Consider the following 16,232-nt stretch of genomic DNA (forward strand, 5'->3'; position numbering starts at 1 on the left):
GATTCACCATCTGTGATAAGTCAACTTGTTTCACCGCCGCAAGCTTCACTTGCCGGTACTTCTGCTGAATCTGAAAACTCTCATAATATTGATAATGTTTCTGTTGTGCTTGATGATAGTGGTTCATTGGGATCCTTTCTAGATGCTACAATTGCTAGGTCTAGACAAATTGAAAATGCTGAAACTCCTAATGAAAATGCTACTACACCTGTTAATTCACCTGAACTTGATTATTCTAGTGATGATCCTGATGAAGATTATGTGGAGCTTAATGATGATTTTATTAATAGATGCAATGCTACTGCTGATGCAAGAAAAATTAAAAAGTTTCTCACACAATATACTGTTAGACATAAGTTATCTCCTGATCCTAAATTTGCCACATCTCCTATATGCATTAAGGATAAAGATTATGATTTTTCTCTTGATCTATCTCATATAGCTATTGTAGAGAAAGCACCCTTTTGTGGTACTGAAAAAGAAAGTGCTGTAGAACACATGATTGAACTTTCTTCTATGAGTAGCTTGTTTTCTGATGATGTCAAGATGCGTACTTACTTTGTCGCTAAAATTTTTCCTTTCTCATTAAAGGATGATGCTAAAACTTGGTATAATAATTTGCCTCCTGGTTCTATTAAAAGTCCAACTGAGCTGCGTGATGTTTTCTTTCGAAAGTACTTTCCTGCTAGTGCTCAACATATTGCTTTACAGAAAATTTATAGATTTGACCAGGGAGATGAAGAGAAATTGCCTGAGGCGTGGGCAAGATTTTGTTCTCTTATCAGAGCTCGACCTGGACATGATTTAGAAAAGAATGATCTACTTGATATATTTTATAGTGGACTAACCATTGAGTCTAGAGCATATTTGGATAGTTGTGCTGGTTGTGTTTTCAGGAAAAGAACTCCAGACGAAGCTGAAGAATTATTGGCTAAAATAAGCCGGAATCATGATGATTGGAATACACCTGAACCAATTCCAACGCCAATATTGAAGAAGAGGGGTTTAATTGAATTGAATGATGAAGATATGAGGGAAGCTAAGAAGTCTCTCAAGGAGAAAGGTATTAAATCCGAAGATGTGAAGAATCTACCTCCCATAGAAGATATATGTGAGATAATTCCCCCTTCATCCATGATTGGGGTAAACTCCCTTCAACGCTTTACTAGGGAAGATATTCCGTATTCGAAACCTCCTGCTCAATGCTTAGATGAGTTTGATAATTATATTGTTAAGCAAGAAAATTTTAATATGAGAGTAGAGAATCATCTAATGGAAAATTCTCAAGCTATTAGCAATTTGCATGATATTGTGGAGAGAACCTCCAATGATGTTAAGATGCTTGTTAAACATTTTCAAATGGTTCAAACTCAAATTGATCAACTCACTAAAGTGCAAAATGACTTGTTAAAAAATAATCCTAAAGAGAAACATGCTTATGAAGTAACAACTAGAGGTGGTGTCTCTACCTAGGATCCTCTATATCCTGAAGGGCATCCCATAAGAATTGAACAAGATTCTCAACGAATTGAACCTAGTGCTCTTTCTAAGAAGAAAAAGAAGAAGAAACATAAAAATGTTGTAGAATCCTCTGAACCTGTTAATGATCCTAATAGTATTTCTATTTCCGATGCTGAAACTAAAAGTGGTAATGAACATAACAATGATAATGATAATGATAAGAATGATGCTTCTGATAAAGAAGAGGTTGAAGATGAACCTGAAAAGCATGCTAAAAATAAAAAGTATACTAAAGAAGATTTTATTGCTAAGAAACATGGTAATGAAAGAGAACCTTGGGTGCAAAAGCAAATGCCTTTTCCTGCTAAGAAACTAAAATCAAAGGAAGAAGAACACTATAATAAATTTTGTGATTGGATGAAACCTTTATTCTTGCAAATCCCTTTGACTGATGCTATTAAATTGCCTCCTTATTCAAAGTATATGAAAGATATTGTTACTAACAAAAGGAAAATCCCCAATGAGGAGATTTCCACTATGCTTGCTAATTACTCTTTCAATGGCAAAGTTCCAAAGAAGTTGGGCGACCCAGGTATACCTACTATTCCTTGTTCTATTAAGAATAATTATGTTAAAACTGCTCTATGTGACTTGGGAGCCGGTGTTAGTGTTATGTCTTTTTCTCTTTATAAGGGACTTTACTTAGACAAGTTGATACCTACTGATATATCTTTGCAAATGGCTGATAAATCTGCTGCCATTCCTATTGGTATATGTGAGGATGTTCCTGTTCAAGTTACTAATAACTGCTTGATATTAACTGATTTTTTTGTGTTGGAAATGCCTGAAGATGATAATATGTCTATTATTCTTGGGAGACCTTTTCTTAACACCGCAGGGGCTGTTATTGATTGCAATAAAGGAAAGGTTACTTTCAATGTTGATGATAAGGAGCATACCGTCTATTTCCCCAAGATGATTGATAAAGTATGTGGAGTCAATACTATTTCTAATGTGAGAACTATCAAAATTGGAACTATTGATTGTCCTATATATGAGCCTAAAGAAGGTTATCAAAGTCTTATGATTGGATCCATATCAATACAATTCAAGGTAACATGATTGATTTGAGGTTTATTTCTTCATATGCTATGTAAAATTTATTTGGTGGCAAGACTTGATCAACCTTGTTAACAAATACTTTTTATATGCATAGAGGAGGTAAACAACATCTCTTTCTTCTTCCACTTGTCTTACTTGTTGTAGCACTTTTGATTTGCAAAGTTCCTTAGTTAATTAGAGATTTCAAATTTTTTTCTGGCCAGTAATAATAAACTTAATGCCCAGAAATGTGCATTTTTCAAAGTTTTCAAAAATTCACAAAAATTATACCGTTGGTCCTATTTTTCGAAAATGCACCCGGGAGCACCTGGGGATGATCAGTGGGGCACCCCAGGGTGGCACCCCACAGGCCGGCGCGGCCAGCAAGGGGGGCGCGCCACCCTGGTGTGTGGGTCCCCCTTTGCCCCACTTTAGCATCTCTTCCTCCCAGACTCTTCTCTCTCCCGAAAAAAATCAATACCAGCTTTCTCTCACTCGCGTTTTTGCTCAAGAGCTCAGGATTTTTAGATCTCTTTGCTCAGCCCAGATTTCTGTCTGAAATTTGGCACATTTTCTCTCCGGTATGTGACTCCTCCGATTATCCAAGTAGAATTTTGTTTGGTTGAGTATATCTTGAATATTTTGCTGCTGTAGGTAACATGTTTAGTGAGCTTGCATGCTTGTTCTAAGTTGTATAAACTAGTTTTGATGCATGATTAGTACTCTAGCAAGTTCCTATAGTAGTTCCCCTTGATTATATGTCACCAAATCAAATTTTATATTGTTTGTTGCAAAATTTCAGAAATGGAAGATGGATAATTTCAACTTTGGAGAAGTGTTTCAGAGAGAGACAACCAGCACTGGAAGGCCCTCTAGGACCGCCACCCGATTCAGGCGATCCTACAATGAGGATGTCATCGCGCCAAGCTTCGCGCCAGAAGAAGACAATGGGGCTCATAATGCTTCATCTTTCCCATGTTATGATTTTCTGAGTAATGCAGGGTTGTTGGATGATTTCTTCACCCTCGTCAACAGGGCGGGTTTAGCCGCCTACGTGGGAGATGAAAGGGAGCAATACTACATGCTCACCAAAATCTTCGTCGAGAGCTTCAAGTTCCACAACAAGCACTATGGCCCGACAGTTGCATTCAATATTTATGGTAATCCTATTACTATGGAATTGGAAGAATTTTGTGTTGCATTGGATATTGCCCCTGTAGGTACATCAAGGAGGATTGAGGACAACCCCCGGGTCTTGTTGGAGCTCTATCGAGGGATCGCCAATGATGATTGTCGCACCATTCAGCGTGGCAAGATAAGAAACATCCAACTCCCCGCCATTAAGTATTTTGCCTATTACATTGCTACTAGCATTCTTGGTAGGGAGAACACTAGCAATATTTCTAGCTACCCTCTTGCTTTCTTAATTGCTGCACTTACTGGAGGGACACCTTATCATCTAGGTTCTCTTATTGCTCGCCGCTTGTCTAACAGGGGGCCTATTTTTGGAGGAACCATTGCATCGCGCATTTTAGCACATTTAAGACTTCCTCTTGATTCTAATGATGTGCCATTAACTCCTAGGAGGCTTGATATTGCTGCTATGAAGAGCCATCATTTTGTTACCGCTGATTCCACTCCAGATAATTTGGTCTATAGAATGTTGTTTGCTGACGGGGATGAGAAGGAAATTCCTTTGCCCCAGCCAGATTTGTTTAGTATTGACAGGGAACCATGGTCGCGCTCTAAGGAGGAGGTGGAGGAAAAGATGAAGATACAAGACTTCCACCAGCAGCATGACTCCGAGGACGCCGAGCCCTCCTACGACTACACCGTCACGTATCCGGGTGCTTCTTCTAGCACATACCCGGAATATGATCCATCTTCATCGTACTACGGAGATGCTACTTCATGGGCACGATGGGATTGAACTCCACTTATGCCAAAATCCTAAGCTTGGTGGGAGGTATACCGGCATCACTCATTCCTTGCATATTATGGTTGCTGGATACTTGTATATACTTGTTTAGTTTGTTTGAGTGGTTTTCTAATGAGAGGGAGATGATATTTGGGGAAGTGCTGCCTGAAAACAGATTCTGGGCTGTTACCGAAAAAAATTCTCGAAAATAGCCAGAACGGTATTTTGCGAAGCCTATTTTTGTGCATGTTCCCCAGGTTGTTATCTAACTTTCATTAGTTGAACACTTTTCGATTTGAGCAGTGGAAGAATTTCTTAAAAATCGAGTACTGTACTGCTGTCAAGTTTGATGAATCTTTGCTGCCTTGTGTTTATGTGACTTTTTCTAGTTTGTCATTTCTTGTTTTTGCTTTGTTTCTTTCCTAAAACCCAAAAAGACCAAAAATATTTCTGTTATTTCTCTTCACCATTTGTTTGTTTTGGTTTCTAGCATTTATTTCGCTTTATTTGCTATCGTTGGTTTGCTATAAGAAAATCCAAAAAGATTTTGCTTTGTTTTCTTGTTTCCTTTTGTTCTTGTTTCCAATTCGAAAACACCAAAAATATTTGCTGTTCTTCTTTGGTTTGTAAAGTTCATCATGAGTTCAATGGTCTTCGGTGGCTGGAGTGTGGTTTTCATTTCATATTATCCAAGCTACACAAGTGAAAGGCAATAATGACGATCTACGACAATTGGATTGTGGTGAGAGGCTGGTATGAACTCTATTTGTTTTCATTTTTGTACATATACTCATCCATGTGAGCATGCTTAGTTGGTTCATGTGAGGTATATGTCATTTGAGAAAGTCTAGTAGTTCATGATCTCTCATGTTTAGCTCCAATTTATTAATATGAGTAGCATGTCATGGATGTTTGCTTGCATTGTTTTATTCATAAGTAGGTATGGCATTGTGGTATCCTCCTCTGAATAATTCATTTATATCGACTTGGCACATGCTCACTGATGTCTATGGGAGCTTCTATTCTTGTAGACAGTGTTGGGCCTCCAAGAGCAGAGGTTTGTAGAACAGCAGCAAGTTTCCCTTAAGTGGATCACCCAAGGTTTATCGATCTCAGGGAGGAAGAGGTCAAAGATATCCCTCTCAAGCAACCCTGCAACCACAAAGCAAGAAGTCTCTTGTGTCCCCAACACACCTAATAGGTGCACTAGTTCGGCGAAGAGATAGTGAAATACAGGTGGTATGAATAAGTATGAGCAGCAGCAACAGCGCCAGAAAAGTGCTTTGTTGTCCAGGACTGGCGTGTGATTGATGGTGGTAATGTTGCAGTAAGTAGAGATGCAGTAGAACAGTAAACAAGCAGCGATAGCAGTATTTGCGAATAAGGCCTAGGGATTATACTTTCACTAGTGGACACTCTCAACATTGATCACATAAATAAATAGATAGATGCTAGACTCTACACCCTCTTGTTGGATGATGAACACCACTAATTGTGTAGGATTACACGAACCCTCAATGCCGGAGTTAACAAGCTCCACAATATTCAATGTTCATATTTAAATAACCTTAGAGTGCAAGATAGATCAACATAACCAAATAGATCACATCAATACCATCATAGTAATAGTTAACTTCATAATCTACAAGAGATCACAATCATAAACTACGCCAAGTACTACATGATGCACACACTGTCCACATTACATCATGCAGGAGGAATAGAGTACTTTAATAACATCACTAGAGTAGCACATAGATGAATTGTGATACAAAACTCATATGAATCTCAATCATGTAAGGCAGCTCATGAGATCATTGTATTGAGGTACATAGGAGAGAGATTAACCACATAGCTACCGGTACAGCCCCGAGCCTCGATGGAGAACTACTCCCTCCTCATGGGAGACAGCAGCGTTGATGAAGATGGTGGTGGTGTCGATGGAGAAGCCTTCCGGGGGCACTTCCCCGTCCCGGCGGCGTGCCGGAACAGAGACTCCTGTCCCCCAGATCTTGGCTTTGCGATGGCGGCGGCTCTGGAAGGTTTCTCGTACCGTGGCTTTTCCGTCTCGAAGATTTAGGTCGGGGACCTTTATATAGGCGAAGAGGCGGAGTCAGAAGGGCGACGAGGCGATGACACAATAAGGGGGCGCGGCCCAGGCCCTGGCCGCGCCACCCTGTCATCTGGGGCCCCTGTGGCCCCCTCTGGCGGCTCTCGGGTGTTCTGGATGCTTCCGGGGATTCTAAGATGCTGGGCGTTGATTTCGTCCAATTCCGAGAATATTTCCTTACTAGGATTTCTGAAACCAAAAACAGCAGAAAACAGGAACTGGCACTTCGGCATCTCGTCAATAGGTTAGTTCCGGAAAACGCATAAATATGACATAAAGTATGCATAAAACATGTAGATATCATCAATAATGTGGCATGGAACATAAGAAATTATCGATATGTCGGAGACGTATCAGCATCCCCAAGCTTAGTTTCTGCTCGTCCCGAGCAGGTAAACGATAACAAAGATAATTTCTGGAGTGACATGCCATCATAACCTTGATCATACTATTGTAAGCACATGTAATGAATGCAGCGATCAAAACAATGGTAAATGACATGAGTAAACAACTGAATCATAAAAGCAAAGACTTTTCATGAATAGTACCTTCAAGACAAGCATCAATAAGTCTTGCATAAGAGTTAACTCATAAAGCAATAATTCAAAGTAAAGGCATTGAAGCAACACAATGGAAGATTAAGTTTCAGCGGTTGCTTCTAACTTGCAACATGTATATCTCATGGATAATTGTCAATGCAAAGTAATATAACAAGTGCAATATGCAAGTATGTAGGAATCAATGCACAGTTCACACAAGTGTTTGCTTCTTGAGATGGAGAGAAATAGGTGAACTGACTCAACATAAAGGTAAAAGAATGGCCCTTCGACGAGGGAAGCATCGATTGCTATATTTGTGCTAGAGCTTTGATTTTGAAAACAAGAAACAATTTTGTCAACGGTAGTAATAAAGCATATGCATCATGTAAATTATATCCTACAAGTTGCAAGCCTCATGCATAGTATACTAATAGTGCCCGCACCTTGTCCTAATTAGCTCGGATTACCTGGATTATCATCGCAATACATATGTTTTAACCAAGTGTCACAAAGGGGTACCTCTATGCCGCCTGTACAAAGGTCTAAGGAGAAAGCTCGCATTGGATTTCTCACTATTGATTATTCTCAACTTAGACATCCATACCGGGACAACATAGACAACAGATAATGGACTCCTCTTTAATGCTTAAGCATTCAACAACAATTAATTTTCTCATATGAGATTGAGGATATTTGTCCAAAACTGAAACTTCCACCATGGATCATGGCTTTAGTTAGCAGCCCAATGTTCTTCTCTAACATTATGCATGCTCTAACCATTCTAGCGGTAAATCTCCCTTACTTCAGACAAGACGGACATGCATAGCAACTCACATGATATTCAACAAAGAGTAGTTGATGGCGTCCCCAGGAACATGGTTATCGCTCAACAAGCAACTTAATAAGAAATAAGACACATAAGTACATATTCAATACCACAATAGTTTTTAGGCTATTTGTCCCATGAGCTATATATTGCAAAGGTGAAGGATAGAAATTTAAAGGTAGCACTCAAGCAATTTACTTTGGAATGGCGGAGAAATACCATGTAGTAGGTAGGTATGGTGGACACAAATGGCATAGTGGTTGGCTCAAGGATTTTGGATGCATGAGAAGTATTCCCTCTTGATACAAGGTTTAGGCTACCAAGGTTATTTGAAACAAACACAAGGATGAACCGGCATAGCAAAACTCACATAAAAGACATATTGTAAACATTATAAGACTCTACACCGTCTTCCTGTTGTTCAAACTCTTTACTAGAAATTATCTAGACCTTAGAGAGACCAATTATGCAAACCAAATTTTAGCAAGCTCTATGTATTTCTTCATTAGTAGGTGCAAAGTATATGATGTAAAAGCTTAAACATGAGCACAACGATTGCCAAGTATCACATTATCCAGAACATTTTACCAATTACTACATGTATCATTTTCCGTTTCCAACCATATAACAATTAACGAAGCAGTTTCAACCTTCGCCATGAAAATTAAAAGCTAAGAACACATGTGTTCATATGAACCAGCGGAGCGTGTCTCTCTCCCACACAAGCATTTATTCAAACAAAAACAAAAACAAAAGCAAACAGACGCTCCAAGCAAAGTACATAAGATGTGGCCGAATAAAAATATAGTTTCAAGAGAAGGAACCTGATAATTTGTCGATGAAGAAGGGGATGCCTTGGGCATCCCCAAGCTTAGATGCTTGAGTCTTCTTGAAATATGCAGGTATGAACCACCGGGGCATCCCTAAGCTTAGAGCTTTCACTCTTCTTGATCACATTGTATCATCCTCCTCTCTTGACCCTTGAAAACTTCCTCCACACCAAACTCGAAACAAACTCATTAGAGGGTTAGTGCATAATCAAAAATTCACATGTTCAGAGGTGACACATTCATTCTTAACACTTCTGGACATTGCCCAAAGCTACTGGAAGTCAATGGAACAAAGAAATCCATCCAACATAGAAAAAGAAGCAATGCGAAATAAAAGGCAGAATCTGTCAAAACAGAACAGTCCGTAAAGACGAATTTTATTGAGGCACCAGACTTGCTCAAATGAAAATACTCAAATTTAATGAAAGTTTCGTAAATATCTGAGGATCACTCACGTAAATTGGCATAATTTTCTGAGTTACCTACAGAGAATTAGGCCCAGATTCGTGACAGCAAGAAATCTGTTTATGCGCAGTAATCCAAATCTAGTATGAACCTTTCTATCAAAGACTTTATTTGGCACAACAATGCAACAAAACTAAGATAAGGAGAGGTTGCTACAGTAGTAACAACTTCCAAGACATAAATATAAAATAGAGGTACTGTAGCAAAATAAACACATGGGTTATCTCCCAAGAAGTTCTTTCTTTATAACCATTAAGATGGGCTCAGCAGTTTTAATGATGCACTCGGAAGAAATAGTATTTGAAGCAAAAGAGAGCATCAAAAAGCAAATTAAAAAAAAAATTAAGCCTAACATGCTTCCTATGCATAGGAATCTTGCAAATAAACAAGTTCATGAAGAACAAAGTGACAAGCATAGGAAGATAAAACAAGTATAGCTTCAAAAATTTCAGCACATAGAGAGGTGTTTTAGTAACATGAAAATTTCTACAACCGTATTTTCCTCTCTCATAATAACTTTCAGTAGCATCATGAGCAAACTCAACAATATAACTATCACATAAAGCATTCTTATCATGAGTCTCATGCATAAAATTATTACTCTCCACATAAGCATAATCAATTTTATTAGTTGTAGTGGGAGCAAATTCAACAAAGTAGCTATCATCAAATATAGGAGGCATATTGTATCATAATCAAATTTATCCTCCATAACAGGTGGTACCAAAAGACTACTATCATTATAATCATCATAAATAGGAGGCAAAGTATCATCAAAGTAAATTTTCTCCTCAATGCTTGGGGGACTAAAAATATCATGCTCATCAAAACCAGCTTCCCCAAGCTTAGAATTTTCCATATCATTAGCAACAATGGTGTTCAAAGTGTTCATACTAATATGTTCCATGGGTTTTTTAATTTTCGGATCAAACCATCCATGTCTTAAATCAGGAAATAGAGTAAGAAGCTCATTGTTGTCCATTATGCCTTACTAGTGTAAACAACAAACAAAAAGATGCAATTGCAGGATCTAAAGGAAATAGCTTCGAGCACAAACACAATGGCGCCAGAAAAGTACTGTTACCTGGAACCGGAGTATGAGTGCCTTTTACCTTTCCTCCCGGGCAACGGCGCCAGAAAAGTGCTTGATGTCTACGGGAGCTTCTATTCTTGTAGACAGTGTTGGGCCTCCAAGAGCAGAGGTTTGTAGAACAGCAGCAAGTTTCCCTTAAGTGGATCACCCAAGGTTTATCGATCTCAGGGAGGAAGAGGTCAAAGATATCCCTCTCAAGCAACCCTGCAACCACAAAGCAAGAAGTCTCTTGTGTCCCCAACACACCTAATAGGTGCACTAGTTCGGCGAAGAGATAGTGAAATACAGGTGGTATGAATAAGTATGAGAAGCAGCAACATTGCCAGAAAAGTGCTTTGCTGTCCAGGACTGGCGTGTGATTGATGGTGGTAATATTGCAGTAAGTAGAGATGCAGTAGAATAGTAAACAAGCAGCGATAGCAGTATTTGCGAATAAGGCCTAGGGATTATACTTTCACTAGTGGACACTCTCAACATTGATCACATAAATAAATAGATAGATGCTAGACTCTACACCCTCTTGTTGGATGATGAACACCACTAATTGTGTAGGATTACACGAACCCTCAATGCCGGAGTTAACAAGCTCCACAATATTCAATGTTCATATTTAAATAACCTTAGAGTGCAAGATAGATCAACATAACCAAATAGATCACATCAATACCATCATAGTAATAGTTAACTTCATAATCTACAAGAGATCACAATCATAAACTACGCCAAGTACTACATGATGCACACACTGTCCACATTACATCATGCAGGAGGAATAGAGTACTTTAATAACATCACTAGAGTAGCACATAGATGAATTGTGATACAAAACTCATATGAATCTCAATCATGTAAGGCAGCTCATGAGATCATTGTATTGAGGTACATAGGAGAGAGATTAACCACATAGCTACCGGTACAGCCCCGAGCCTCGATGGAGAACTACTCCCTCCTCATGGGAGACAGCAGCGTTGATGAAGATGGTGGTGGTGTCGATGGAGAAGCCTTCCGGGGGCACTTCCCCATCCCGGCGGCGTGCCGGAACAGAGACTCCTGTCCCCCAGATCTTGGCTTCGCGATGGTGGCAGCTCTGGAAGGTTTCTCGTACCGTGGCTTTTCCGTCTCAAAGATTTAGGTCAGGGACCTTTATATAGGCGAAGAGGCGGAGTCGGAAGGGTGACGAGGCGATGACACAATAAGGGGGCGCGGCCCAGGCCCTGGCCGCGCCACCCTGTCATCTGGGGCCCTGTGGCCCCCCTCTGGTGGCTCTCGGGTGTTCTGGATGCTTCCGGGGATTCTAAGATGCTGGGCGTTCATTTCGTCCAATTCCGAGAATATTTCCTTACTAGGATTTCTGAAACCAAAAACAGCAGAAAACAGGAACTGGCACTTCGGCATCTCGTCAATAGGTTAGTTCCGGAAAACGCATAAATATGACATAAAGTATGCATAAAACATGTAGATATCATCAATAATGTGGCATGGAACATAAGAAATTATCGATACGTCGGAGACGTATCACTCACGCATGCATATGACTAAACAAAAGTCAATTAAGCCTCTATGATTTACATTGCTTCAGAGTTCTTGTATCACGTTTATGCCTCCGTTAATTTATTTTGCCGCAAGCATGATTATGACAGTGACTGCTCTCTTGATTTGTCGCTCCCCAGTCTATTGCTAGCCTTCACTTGTGCTGAGCGGGAACGCTTCTCGTGCTTCCAAACACCTGAAAACCAAGTTGTTCGAAAGTGTCCACCATAAATACCTATGCATGGCATTTCAAACCATTCAAAGTAAATTCTCATGCGCTACCTTTAAAACCTTCAAAATGCTTCTCAATTTGTGTTAATGTTTCATAGCTCATGAGGAAGTATGTGGTGTTTAACTTTCAACCTTGTCATTTACTCTTGACGGACTTTCATTATGGACTAGTGGCACATCCGCTTATCCGATAATTTTGCAAAAAGAGCTGGCAATGGGATTCCCAGTCCCAAATTAATTAACCTAAATAGACACTCCTCCATGGTATGTGATTGTTGGACGGCACCCGAAGGATTCGGTTAGCCATGGCTTGTGTAAGCAAAGGTTGGGGGAGTGTCATCATAATAAAACTAAAATAAAAAGGCACTCCTTCAGGGTATGAGATTGTTGGCAGGCACCCGAGGATTCGGTTAGCCATGGTTTGTGAAAGAAAGGTTGGAAGGAGTGCCACATAAACATAAAAATAATTCATGGGAGCCGCTCTTGGAAGTCCGGTTGGCGAGGTAGTTGGTGTACCCATTACCATTCGTTGACAACAACAAACACCTCTCAAAATAATTTTACTCCTGTTTTAGAAATGAAAAGCTCTAGCGCATGTTAATCCCTGCTTCCCTCTGCGAAGGGTCAATCTTTTACTTTTATGTTGTGTCTCCATTCTTTCTTTGAGCACTATCTTGAGAGCACAACTGTCATTCTTAGTACAATATGCTTGTCTCAAAATATGATTGACTGTGGTATAACTTTGATGCTTTTATCTTTGACAATCACTACTTCTAATCTTTCTATGAACTTCAGAGGTGCCTGAGCATTTATGTTTTGCCGATCAAATATGGGCAAGTGAGATACCACTTTATCATACTCTTTTATGAACATTGCAATCCTGCTTATAGACATGATTCATGAGGACAAGCAATAAGCTAATCTTGGGGGGAGTTGATACATCCAAAACGTATCTACTTTCCCGAACACTTTTTCTATTGTTTTGCCTCTAATTTGTGTATTTTGGATGCAACTAACACGAACTAACGCTGTTTTCAGCAGAACTGTTCTAGTGTCTCGTTTTTGTGCAGAAATCCAACTTTCAGGAAAATCCTCGGAATTTATGCAGAAGGTCCTATTTTCCCAGAATATTGGTGGAGCCAGAAGGGCAAGCCAGGTGGGGGCCCGAGGGCCCCACACACTAGGCCGGCGCGGCCCAGGAGGGGCCCACGCGGCCCTAGTGTGTGGCGGCCTCGGTCGGCCCCCGACGCCCTCCTTCGGACTACTTATTGCCTTCGACCTAAAAACGCATGGGGAGAAGTCGAAGTCGCCAGAAACTCTCCAGAACGCCGCCACATCGTGAAACTCCGTCTCGGGAGCCAGAAGTCTCCGTTTTGGCACTCCGCCGGGACGGGGAATTGGAGGAGATCATCGCCATCATCACCACCGACGCCTCTTCATCAACCAGCCATGTTTCCCCCATCCATGTGTGAGTAATTCCCCCGCTGTAGGCCGAAGGGGATGGTAGGGATTGGATGAGATTGGTCATGTAATAGCATAAGATTGTTAGGGCATAGTGCCTAGTGTCCGCAATTGGTACTTTGATGATATTGTTGCAACTTGTTATGCTTAATGCTTGTCACTAGGGCCCGAGTGCCATGATCTCAGATCTGAACATGTTATTGTTTCATCATGATATTCATTGTTTTATGATCTTACCTGCAAGTTGTATACACATGTCGCTGTCCGGAACCAATGGCCCCGAAGTGACAAGAATCGGGACAACCGGAGGGGATGGTAGTGATGTGAGGATCACATGTTTTCACGGAGTGTTAATGCTTTGCTCCGGTACTCTATTAAAAGGAGTACCTTAATATCCAGTAGATTCCCTTGAGGCCCGGCTGCCACCGGCTGGTAGGACAAAAGATGTTGTGCAAGTTTCTCATTGCGAGCACGTACGACTATATATGGAACACATGCCTATTGATTGATTTGTACTTGGACACCGTTTTATTATTATCTGCAAATGCCCTGCTATGATTGTTACATGAGTTTCTCTCATCCATGCAACGCCCGTTATCCGTCCCCGTGCCTACAGTATTTTAATCCTGCTGTTTACTATAATCACTACTGCTGTCTCTGTTACTCTGCTGCTGTTATTTCACTACTGCTACTGCTATAAAACTGTTACTACTGATAAACTCTTGCGAGCAAGTCTGTTTCCAGGTGCAGCTAAATTGACAACTCCGCTGTTAAGGCTTTCAAGTATTCTTTGTCTCCCCTTGTGTCGAATCAATAAATTGGGATTTACTTCCCGCGAAGACTGCTGTGATCCCCTATACTTGTGGGTTATCAGCTATGTTAGTACTTGGTTTAGTTGTGTCGATCTATCGTGCACTCTAAGGTTATGTAAACATCAATATCGAATATTGTGGAGCTTGTTAACTCCGGCATTGAGGGTTCGTGTAATCCTACACAATTAGTGGTGTTCATCATCCAACAAGAGAGTGTAGAGTATAGCATTTATCTATTCTGTTATGTGATCAATGTTGAGAGTGTCCACTAGTGAAAGTATAATCCCTAGGCCTTGTTTCCAAGTACTGCTATCGCTGCTTGTTTACTGTTTTACTGCATCTGTACTGCCTGCAATATTACCACCATCAACCACACGCCAGTTGTAGCAGCAAGCTATTTTCTGGTGCCATTACTACTGCTCATATACATTCATACCACCTGTATTTCACTATCTTTTCGCCGAACTAGTGCACCTATACATCTGACAAGTGTATTAGGTGTGTTGGGGACACACGAGACTTCTTGCTTTGTGGTTGCAGGGTTGCTTGAGAGGGATATCTTTGACCTCTTCCTCCCTGAGTTCGATAAACCTTGGGTGATCCACTTAAGGGAAACATGCTGCTGTTCTACAAACCTCTGCTCTTGGAGGCCCAACACTGTCTACAAGAATAGAAGCACCCGTAGACATCACTTCCATCAATCTCATACCATGAAGGAGTGTCTATTTATTTTAGTTTTATTTAGAGATGACACTCCTCCCCACCTTTGCTTTCTCAAGCCATGGCTAACCGAATCCTCGGGTGCCTTCCATCAATCACATACCATGGAGGAGTGTCTATTAAGGTTAATTAATTTGGGGCTGGGAACCCCATTGCCAGCTCTTTTTGCAAAATTATTGGATAAGCGGATGAAGCCACTAGTCCATTGGTGAAAGTTGCCCAACAAGATTGAAAGATAAAACACCACATACTTCCTCATGAGCTATAAAACATTGACACAAATAAGAGATGATAAATTTTGAATTGTTTAAAGGTACCACACGGAGTATTTACTTGGAATGGCGTAAAATACCATGTAGTAGGTAGGTATGGTGGACACAAATGGCATAGTTTTTGGCTCAAGGATTTGGATGCACGAGAAGTATTCCCTCTCAATACAAGGCTTAGGCTAGCAAGGTTATTTGAAGCAAACACAAGTATGAACCGATACAGCAAAACTTACATAAGAACATATTGCAAGCATTATAAGACTCTACACTGTCTTCCTTGTTGTTCAAACCCTCACCAGAAAATATCTAGACTCTAGAGAGACCAATCATGCAAACCAAATTTTAACAAGCTCTATGTAGTTCTTCATTAATAGGTGCAAAGTACATGATGCAAGAGCTTAAACATGATCTATATGAGCACAACAATTGCCAAGTATCAAATTATTCAAGACATTATACCAATTACCACATGTAGCATTTTCTGTTTCCAACCATATAACAATTAACGAACAGTTTCAACCTTCGCCATGAACATTAAAAGTAAAGCTAAGAACACCAGTGTTCATATGAACAAGCGGAGCGCGTCTCTCTCCCACACAAGCATGAATTTATTCAGAGAATGAGAATAACAAAAATGAAAATAAAAGCACACAGACGCTCCAAGTAAAGTACATAAGATGTGACGGAATAAAAATATAGTTTCAATAGAAGAAACCTGATAAATTGTTGATGAAGAAGGGGATGCCTTGGGCATCCCCAAGCTTAGACGCTTGAGTCTTCTTGAAATATGCAAAGATGAACCACGGGGGCATCCCCAAGCTTAGACTTTTCACTCTCCTTGATCATATTGTATCATCCTCCTCTCT

The sequence above is a fragment of the Lolium perenne genome, chromosome 3, assembly GCF_019359855.2.
Source record: "Lolium perenne isolate Kyuss_39 chromosome 3, Kyuss_2.0, whole genome shotgun sequence".
NCBI classification, from domain to species: Eukaryota; Viridiplantae; Streptophyta; class Magnoliopsida; order Poales; family Poaceae; genus Lolium; species Lolium perenne.